The 11,624-nt window shown below is 35.7% G+C and overlaps 1 pseudogene across 1 annotated transcript; it reads left to right on the top strand.

Moving 5' to 3' along the window:
- The first annotated feature begins 671 nt into the window (after window positions 1-671).
- On the top strand, window positions 672-2,034 carry LOC311606665 (tubulin alpha-1C chain-like; annotated as a pseudogene). Its single transcript has one exon. The product of its transcript is annotated as a tubulin alpha-1C chain-like (transcript).
- The last annotated feature ends 9,590 nt before the right edge of the window (window positions 2,035-11,624 follow it).

Consider the following 11,624-nt stretch of genomic DNA (forward strand, 5'->3'; position numbering starts at 1 on the left):
CAACAATTAGTTATTCAATATCGCATGGTTCGCCCTGAAAACATACATATACAAGTAACATTTTACAGGCTGAGTAGGTTTAATTTTTGTATTCATGAATATATATATATATATATATCACATATATATGTTACTTAAATATATATATATATTTACATATAGATAAGTTTTATTTAGGAGTGTGTGTGCATGTGTGCGTATGTTTGTGACAATTAGAGAAACAGAGAGATATGAATCTGAAATAGAGCAAGAAAGCTATGGAGAGTTTTGGGGAGAGGGCAGGCAGAGTGGAATGGTACAGTTAAGTTATAATTTCAAAAAAGTCATAAAATTCATTTTAAAAACTATAGTAAAAATAATGGTAGTATTTTTGTATAGTGATGACTTGATCAAAGTTTAAGAGGTAAGGTGGCAAATTTGTGATTTTTTTAAATTTTAATTTTAATGTTGCTATTTTACAAACAAATATTTTAAATTTCTACTATTTAAATAAATATATATTTAAAGATGTTCCATAATCCTATATTATAGTGTATGAAGTGATTAGAGAGCATTAGGATTATGTCAAGAGACTACTTCTCCCTGGGGCTCCTTGGTAGTCTATTTGTGGGAGCTCCTCGTCACTCTGTCTTCACTTCCTCAGTTTTCGAGGACCAGTGCAAGGGCCCAATATGCGTGAGATCGTCTTCATCCACGCTGATCAGGCTGGTGTTCGGATCAGCAATACCTGCTGGGCGTCCTACTGCCTCGAACATGGCATCCAACCTAATGGCCAGATATCAAGTAACGAGACCATTGGAGAGGGGGATGCTTCAGTGGTACAGGCGCCAGCAAGTACCAGTCTCGGGCAGTATTCATAGACCTGGAACACACAGTTATTGATGAGGTTCGCAGTCGTACCTACCGCCAGGTCTTCCACCCTGAGCAGCTCATCCATCACAGGAAAGGAAGATGCTGCCGATAGCTATACCTGTATCACTACATCATTGGCAAGGAGATCACTGACCTTGTCTTGCACAGAATTCACAAGCTGCCTGATCAGTGCATGGATCTTCAGAGTTTCTTGATTTTTCCACAGTTTTGTTGGAGGAACTGGCTCTGGTGTCACCTCCCTGGTGGTGGAGTGGCTGTCTGCTGAATATGGAACGAAGTCCAAGCAACAGTTCTCCATTTACCCTGCCGGCCAGATTTCCACTGCTGTGGTTGAGCACTACAATTCCATCCTCACCACCCACACCACCATCGAGGACATGGATTGTGCCTTCATAGGAAAACAATGGGGCCATCTTTGACATCTGTCATAGAAACCTCGACATCGAGCACCCAACCTATACTAAGCTTATCTGCCTTATTAGCCAGACTGTGTCTTCCATCATTGCTTCCTTCAGATTTGATGGGGCCCTGAATGTTGACCTGACAGAATTCCAGACAAACCTGGTGCCCTACCTTCACATCCACTTTCCTCTGGTCATATATGCCCCTGTCATCTTTTCTAAGAAGCCTATCATGAGCAGCTTACAGTAGCAAAGATCACCAATGCCTGCCTTGACCCAGCCAACCAGATGATGAATGTGATCCTTGGCATGGTAAATACTTGCTTACTGCCTCATGTACATGGTGATGTGGTTCCCAAAGGAGTCAATGCTGCCATTGCCACGACCAAGATTTAGCATACCATCTAGTTTGTGGACTGGTGTCCCACTGACATCAGGGTTACCACTAATTACCAGCCACCCACTGTGGTGCCTGGTGGAGACCTGGCCAAGATCCACAGAGCTGTGTGCATGCTGAGATGCTGACCAATACCACAGCCATTGCTGAAGCCTGGGCTCACCTCGATCACAGAGTTTTATCTGTGATCTCACAGATCACAAGTTTTATCTGATGTATGACAAGTGTGCCTTTATGCACTGGTATGTGTGTGAGGTAATAGAGGAGGAAGAGTTCTCTGAGACCTGTGAGGACATGGCTGCCCTAGAGAAGGATTACGAGGTTGGGGCAGATAGTGATGAAAGAGATGATGAGAGTGAATAATATTAGCCCATGTGCAGATTTTACACTTCCATTGTCTTGTATTTGTCCTACACTGTCAACTTTAAGTGGAAAACAAACAAACAAACAAAAAGACTGTCCATAAAGGAAATACAAGGAGAGATGAGCCTCCATATTTTGTATCATGCACGTAAGTGGCTTGCATTCAGGATAAAGGGTAACATAATTGACTAAACACAGCACTGACTTGAATGTTCTTTGGTCCATTGTTTAACTATATTGATTCTTTTAATATATTAAGTTACAATTATTACTTATTTCACTAGTTCATTTCTATGTTTTAAGTACATTTCTGGAAAGCATGTGTTAAAAATTTAACATCATCTCTTCAGTGTATGTTTAAGTGTTTGAATGTGGGAGTAAAATAGAAAGTATGTAGGGTGTGAGGATGCTATAATATTAAATTATTAATATTAATTAAAATATGCTTGAGGTTATCCATTTATCTAGTACCTTTCACAATCAAATCTCCATTTTATTTCAGTAAGGTAACAAGGCCATCACTAACTCAGTCTTCATATATAGATAGACTAATATAGAAAAATATGAGTCAAATGTGCTTTTGTTATTCCTAAAGTAGTTTTTAGAACTATGTCTTAGCAACAAAGATACATAAAATAAATAATACAAAAAAGTTTACTTTAAAATTTCAATTTAAGTAACACTAATGACAATTTGTGTTTTAATAGATAATACATAGTAAAAATGTTTCTGAATGAATGAGAAAAATCATAGATCAAGTCGACAGGTGCAGTTGGGATAAGCCAAAGATTTGTTTGGTTAGTTGTTAAAAGTATCAACATTTCTCCTACAACCTTTTGTTTTGTGAAATGGGGTTTTATCACTATGAACTTTTGGAGTGATAAATTTAAGAATAATCAATAATAAAAAGCCCATAGCACTAAAGTCATTGCTCTTTCAGAAATGATTGATAGAATGGCCTGGTTTAAAAACTAACCTGTCCAGTTTTGTCGCATGACAAATAGCATCAACAAGAATATATTTGGGGGGGGGGAGTAAATTCCTTCCCAAATGCTATGGTCTGAGATAAGCACAACACCGAAAAGCAGATCAACATTTTAAATTCCATAATGATGAAAATTTATTGCGGTAAAATTGATGCACAAGGAGAATAATGACATTTTTAAAGTCATATTCAATTTAAAAGGCTTTTGATCAAAAAGCTAGCTTAGAGCAACAAATCATTCACTACTCAATAACTTTATCAAATACCTTGCTTGGTGGTTGGCCACAGAAGAACAAAAGTGATTATGCTGCCAATAAGACTAAAGAAGAGTAATTAAACTGTGAAAGTGAATGCAAATAGAGTGTTATGGTGTTTCATGAAAACTATAATTGTTTAAATTTTCTCAGGTGACCATGGACTCATTCAGTTCATACTGAAGCAATAGATATGTATTAGATAAGTGTTAAGAAGCTGTTATCAACAAATGCTATGATTTTTATAACCAGTTATTACTTTGAATAAAAATTTACTTAACTAATCTTTCTTTTATCAAACATGAAAAGAAATAGGTGATATTATTATTATTAATTTAATTATAAATGAGAAAAAGATTACAAAAATTACCTTTAAAATCACATTGAGATAGTGTACATATTCTTTGTTAAATGCTAACAAACATTCTAGAAAGTTCTTTGGTGTTGTTTCTCATTGCTGTTGTTTTTAAGATTTAATTATTTACTTTATGTATATTAGTGCTCTACCTGCATATACACCTGCATGTTAAAAGAGGGCATCAGATTCCAGAACAGATTGTTGTGAGCCACCATATGGCTGTTGGGAGTCAAACTCAGAACCTATGGAAGCACAGATAGTGTTCTTAACTGCTGAGTTATCTCTGTTGCTTATTTTCTTAAATTATTTATTTATGAAAGAAAGATAGGCATCAATTTCAAAACTCTATTGATTGAACCTTTTTGGATTACAACCTATCCACTATACATGTCAATTTTTGAATATTTTTATATGATTTGTATAGTCAATGTATTCATTGTTTTTCTCTGAGTTGTTCATTGTTTTTCTTATTCCTTAGCAGTATTTCCAAAAACTACAGAGTCTTTCTTCCTATATCTTTTACTTGGATGGTGCTTTCTTTCATATCACATGTCACATATGCAGAAAAAAATCAATTCATACTCCTACTTCACAAAAATGTCGTATTTAAATCCTCAATAATTTTTATGGTTTAGATAATACTTTGAGTCCCTAGGCATAACTCAAGTTCTTTATTTTTGGTGTGAAATACATATTTGTTATATTTTTAGAAATTATTATCCAAATGTTTGAGTATTTTTATTAAAAGTTTAATGTTCTCATGTTTTAACTGCTTTTTAATTAGCACAAATTAAGTTTTGCTTTGTTTTTGCCTTATTTGTTTATTTGTTATTCTTTTGAGAATCTCGTTATTTATTTGTGGCTATCCTAAAACTTAATATGGAGACAAGGGCAGCCTTGAATAAATGGAGATACTTCTGTCTCTGTCTTCAACTCATGTGTTTCGATTAGATGCAAGTAACACACATCTGGCATAAAATTAATTTTTACAATTCAAAAAAATCAGAAATAGGTATGTGTGTATTGCTCTCCACTATCTGTATGATGGATTATTTCAATAATCTTAATATAAATACTACATAGTCCCATCAGTGTAGTATTATAATTAATTTAAAATTTCTTTCAGGCAGTTTAACTGTCCATGTTATTAATGACTTTTAATTTTAGCATCTTGTCTGAAATTTATATAAAAAGGTCTCAGAAGTTTAGTAAAAAATGACTTGAATTTATGTAGTGATATTGGAAAAAAATCACATCTGCAATTTCTGTTTTCTTATTTATTCAGTTATTTAGTTATTAAGTTTTACTGTGATTTTTCTACTTTTCAATATCAAAGTGATAATCACATATAGCTACCCTTGGTTATATTTACCTACTAAAATTCCAATACAAATGCCAGTTCTATCTGGATAGAATTTCAAAGAATTTTGTATATTTTGGGTAATGTTAACCTGTCAGTGTGATGTTTTTATTTGCTTGGGACTTTTAAAATATTTATAACATTTACTTTAGATTACATATATCTTTCTTTTAATAAAAATATAGTTTCATGATACCCCCTTTTACATTTCCTTCCTTTAGGCCTCACTATCTCCCCCCAGCCTCTGTCATTTTTTTTTTCATTTTCACTAAAGCTCATGGCCTTTTTTACTTTATTACATATAATCACTTTTTTAGTCCCTGGGGATATTACAGCCTTTCAGCCATCCCTGGCTTCCGTGATATTCCCTAAACTTTGGGTACAGAAGTTACGTTGCCCATGTCTCCCTTGGCACTGGACACCCATAGTCAGTTGATCTTTACGATAATGAGTGGTTTACTTTAATAAGCTCCATCTGAGGCATTAAATAAATTTCTCTCAATTTGAAAGCTACACTTACATCATGAAATTTGAAACTAGAATGTGGAATGAAACTCTTTCTTTTCCTTTAATTATTTACCTTGGTCATGAAGTTTTAGCATAGTAATATAACAGTAACTAAGACAGAAGTTGATAGTAGGAGTTAGGCATTATGACAGGCCTCACTATGCTGGTTATGAGGGGAATGTGGAAGAATGTTATTTTGTACTATCAAAGTGGCTGAATAATGTAAGTGGGACTTAATGGAATAACCTAGTAAGAGCGTATAAGATAGTAAGGCTAACAGCAACATGGACTATGGAGGCCAGCTTTAGAGGTTTCAGAAGACAACAACAGTAACTAGGCCAGAGACCGTTTTTTGAAATGTTGAGGAAGAATGGAGATGCTTTCTGCTATTGCCCTAATACTCTACCTGAACCTAAACTTAAAATTACTCAATTAATTTCCCTGATGGAGAAAATTTCAAGGCAACCTAGTATTGACTCTGTCACATGTTTAATAGTGATCACTCTTATGTAGATCTATAAAGAAAAAAGAAGAAGCAGGGCAAAAGACTACAAAGTGTATAGCTTGAAGTGAAAATAAACACTAGAAATTTTAACGATGAAACCAAGGCCTGTGCAGACAAAGTTAAGGATATTAAAGAAAGACCTGTTCCAAAATGGAATAAGGGGATGGGTGCCCGCAGAGCAAGACCTCAATGAGCTAATATTCCAACTTAGCAAAATAATAGCATAAAAAGCCACACTAAAGCAAAGTACTGTGAATGTAGTAGGGATACAGGGTCTACTGTAAATGGACAGCTAAATCTGACAATGACGTCCACATGATTCTCGATTAGTCATAAAGGACACAATATATTTTAATTTGAGTAAGAATGGCCCCCATAGGCTCATATAACTGAAGGCTTAGTCACCAGGAGGTGGTATTCTTTAAAAGCATTCAAAGGGTTAGAAAAAGTGGACTTCAAGAGGCAAGTGTGTCATTGGAGGTGGTCTTTGAGATTCAAGAGCCATGCCAAGCTCTCTCTCTCTCTCTCTCTCACATACACACACACACACACACACACACACACACACACACACACACACACATACCTGCCTTTCAATCAAGATATAGCTCTCCATTACTTCTTTAAACCCATGCCTGCCTGTGTGCCACCATGCTCCCACCACGCTGACAATGGACTAAATCTCTAAAACTATAAGCAAGTCCCTAATTAAATTCTTTCCATTTATATCAATAGAACAGGAACTAAAACGCAGGTGTAAAGTACCTGTGAAATCTTCCACCAAGTTAAGGAGACTAATTAAGGAGGCCAGCCATGTAACAAGGGAGAACACGTGTGGATGACCTGAGAAGATATTTCACAAAGCTGTGAACATGAAACCTCAATTATGTTGGAGACTCAAAGATGTTGAAGATGCCAGAGCCATAATTTATGTTCCGAGGAAAGCTACATACATGAAAAGAAAGAAGCGCATTGCAAATCACCAGTCTAGAAAGGTGGAACTATTTAAGCCCTCTGACTTGGAGGTTTCTTTCTGTGTTTCAGTCTTACTTTAATCCAATAATTTCCCACTGTGCCCTTTCTTCCCTTTTAGAGATGATAACATATATTTTGTTCCAATGTTTGATGTAAGTAGGTAACTTATTTATTTCTTTTTCTTTTGTTGAGACTGGAAAGAGGAGGGAGAGTTTAAAAGTAAGAGATTGTGACAGGGGAGGGGAATAAGGGGAAAATGGGAGGGAGGGAAGAATGGGAGGATACAAGGGATGGGATAACCATTGAAATGTAACAAGAATAAATTAAAAAAAAAATCACACATACAAAAAGAGATTGTGCTGACCTCAGAAGAGCCTTAGGAGTTTTAATCTATGTGTGATTGAAAAGGTATGCAAAATATAGCCACAAACTTCTGAAGGCCAGATAATGGAATGTGATAGTTTGAATTGTAATGGCTCCCAGAGTCTCGCATACTTGACCACATGGTTCCCAGTTGGTAGAACTATTTGGGAAGGATCAGGAAGTGTGGCCTGTTGAAGGTGTGTCACTGAAGCTAGGATTTGAGTTGTCAAAAGTCTCATTCCATTTATAGTCTCTCACTTCTCTTTGTCTGTCTCTGTCTCTCCCTCTCCCTCCCTCCCTCCCTTTGTCCCTCCCTCCCTCCCTTTGTCCCTCCCTCCCTCCCTTTGTCCCTCCCTCTCTCTCTCTCTCTCTCTCTCTCTCTGCCTCTATGAGTAAGTTTTCTACTGTTTCTCTGTTCTTCCATCATAGATTCTAACTCTTTGAAACAAGCTAAAATTTATCCCTCTCTTTTACAAATTGCTTTGATTATGGAGTTTTATCACAATAATGGAAAAGTAACTAAGACAATAGGCATCACAAGGTAGTGTTAATCATCTTTTACCCCCATTGGCAAGTTTGACTAACAGTTTCTGCTACCAAGAAATCTATCCAGCAAGAGAGTGGCCTTCAAGTCAGACCCAGATCAATTCTTCTTAACCTTGTATGTAGTGTTTTTAGCAATAGGGAATGACCTTTAATTCCTTGGAGGCAACATAAAGCAGAAATATTGGGCCATATTGGTTTGGGAAATTCTCAGGCTCCCCTAAACAAGTCAAAAGAAGTTTTCATGCTGAGTACTGGGTTTTTTATTAGATAGTCCATGTCTTTTACAGGGAACAATGTTAACACAAATGGCATAACTCCACTGTAAATATAAAATGGTATTAATCACTATGGCCTTTGCAAATACTCATAGTGTTTTCCCTCTTCTTTCTCTCTCCTACTAATTGATCTGCCTTATCCTCTCCAATTAGATCTTCCTCCCATTTTCCATTCTCCCTCTCATATTAGCTGTTTTCTTTTACACCTTCTTCTACTCCAACTCCCATATTCCCTTTTTCATTTATCTGGTTCTATGGCTACTTTCACTCATACCTAAAGATTTTGGACTATAAATGAAAGATAACATGGGCCAGTCTTCTTTCTGGGTCTGGGTAACTTCAATATAGTACTTTACAATATTTACCAGCAAATTTCACATTTTTCTATACAAGTAAGTAATATAAGTGTGTATATGTGGGAAATTTTTACTATCTATTCACCTTTTGACATCTAGGAAGATTATAGTTCATAGCTTTGTGAATAAGACAGCTATGGCCATCAATTACAAATATCTGTCAAATTGTATGTCATGTTCTTTGGGCATATTCCCAGAAGCAGTGTACTTGGATCACATGATATTTTGTTTTAGACTCTTCAGGATTTTTCATACTGATATTCAGGATGACTGGAATTACATCTCATTATACTGAAAATAGCTATAATCTCTTAAATAAATTAGAGGGCTTTTTAAATTTTTCTGCAAAATACCTAAGATTATTATTTTTATATTCCATTTTCCTTTATGTCTTTAAGTATGAACACAATTCACTCCAATTCACTGAGACTTTGACCTTATAGCAAGTATTATTTTCACTTTTAGTTAACTATTCGTTTCATTGATATCTTGCCAGGATCACTTTTATTATTAATATTTATTTCTATTGTTTACATATGATCACTGAAACAATCCATACGTCATTTCAAATATTTCCATAGCTTTTCATCTCTTCTATGCCAACCCAGAACACTCTATACCCCAATCACGACTTAGTAAGTATTGTAAAGCCAACTTTCCAAACCATGACACCCTTTATAATTTATTCTGTTCAAAATGTCTTAATACTAAAAATAATAACTTTCAGTAATTTGTAACAGCTACAACTCTGCTTCTGATATAAAAATGTGGTTTATTCAGAGTTCTCCAGAGAAATCCAAACAGAAGACAATTATTTAGATAAATAGATAGATAGATAGATAGATAGATAGATAGATAGATAGATAGATAATAAGTAGATGTGGTGCTGTAATGGCCCACTCTACAGAGTAAGGGTCAGGGAAGTTTCAACCCTAGATATCTCAAACATGAGGATGGCAGAAGCAGCTATTCGCCTCCTCCAGACCTTTCACCTTAAAGCCAGCTTCTCCATCATCAATCCTAGTAAAGATTTATTATCCTGATAATTATCAAGCTTTACTCTTTGTTTTACTGTATGAGGCCCCCCTCCTAGACCCGCCAGACACTGACGATGCAGATGAAGCGTCTTACAACACCTCTGTCCTGGCAAATGGTGCATAATGACACAAAGCTTGCCCCAGAGAACCTGGCCATATCCTCAGGTCCATAAATAAACCTTCCCCCTCTCAATAAACGAAAACAGTTGTCTGAAGCTATTCCTGGGTGTGGTCTGGACTCTCCACCCACTGACATCCTGCACTACACTCACCCATGACGAGCTAAGTTGTTGGTTTTTTGTTTTGTTTTGTTTTTACCTTCAGTCTAGCTTGCTGTGCAAGAATTCTGGCTTCACAGAGTAGGAAGTGGACACAGGGTGGTTGATAGATGATAGATAGATAGATAGATAGATAGATAGATAGATAGATAGATAGTCAGTTAGTCATACAGTAGACAGATCAGTCTTAAGGTGATTTGCTCAACATATTATGCAGTCTGACTTTCACCGAACTCTGGTGCCCCATATTTGACCATGTCCCCTGGATGGGGAGACCTGGTGGCACTCAGAGGAAGGATAGCAGGCTACCAAGAAGAGACTTGATACCTTATGAGCATATACAGGGGGAGGTAATCCCCCTCAGGAACAGTCATAGGGGAGAGGAATAAGGGGAAAATAGGAGGGAGGGAGGAGTGGGAGGATACAAGGGATGGGATAACCATTGAGATGTAATATGAATAAATTAATAAAATATATAAAAAATTAAAAAAGGAACCTAAAAAGATTTATGAAAATCTTTGATTATTTGAATTTCCTATGTGACAATGTTGGCTTAATGAATCACACCAATTCTATAATTCTAAGAATCAGCCAGGCAATTGGTCTAATTCTAAGTATGGAGACAATTCTCGTGAAGTTGGGTTAAACACTTGTTCTCATTATTCCTATTATTGTCAGAACGAAAGGGCCGAAGGGCTTAGATTTCTGATTCACAAGAACAGAATGAAATGTCCCAATTCCAGGAGAAAAATAAGCATGTATTTTGTCTTCTTTGTAGCTTTCTTGTCAACAGCCAGTTGAATATTGGTAGCTTACACTTAGAGAAGAAAATCTCTGTTACATGCTGAACTCTTCCATAGACACCATCACATAGATACCAAAATCAGGCATTGTATCAGATACGGTCCTGTTTAAAACTCAAATTAACTTTACATTTAGAAATTTTAATCACTAGGCATTACTTTGATTTTTCTTTTTTATTATATTTCTCTTTTACTTATACATTCATATTATTACACATAAATAAAACAAATTACATACAGAAAGAAAAACAAAGAAACAATTATGAATTATATAAACATTATATTCAAAGTGTTTTGGCTATTTGTACTGGGAACCTTAAAGAAATATTTTTTTCCTATCTTGTTGGGTCTAAAATTCTGAATGTAAATCAATATCTATCATATCCCATCTCTATGAACTTAAAAAATCTATCCAGACCTATAAACATCTTAACCACTAAAAGGCTTACTGGGTTACTCCTCATGGGTTATTCAGTATACACTTGTGACACTCCCAGGACCACCAACAAGCCTGGCTACCAGTTCCCACAGAGAGCTCAGCCCTCCCACAGCCATCACAGACCTGGACACAAGCCAAATTTGTGACTTTCTTAGTTTAAGTTCTCTCTCTCTCAAAATGACTTTAGTTTGTATCAAATTAAAATTTTATTTTATTTTGTTTTTCTAAGTTTTTTATTAATTTATTCTTGTTACATCTCAATGGTTATCCCATCCCTTGTATCCTCCCATTCTTCCCTCCCTCCCATTTTCCCCTTTTTCTTCTCCCCTATGACTGTTCCTGAGGGGGATTTCCTCCCCCTGTATATGCTCATAGGGTACTATCTAGTACGTATACTTTGAGTTAATGTAGATGACTTGAAATGTAGAAATTGAAATACTTATACTTCCTCCACAAAGATTGATATGATACTCAAATAATAATATATTAAACATACATATTATATACATATAATTTAAGTATTATAACATTATAGTATTTATATACTAT

This window comes from Acomys minous (assembly GCF_964271855.1).
Source record: "Acomys minous genome assembly, chromosome: 10".
In the NCBI taxonomy this organism is placed as follows: Eukaryota; Metazoa; Chordata; class Mammalia; order Rodentia; family Muridae; genus Acomys; species Acomys minous.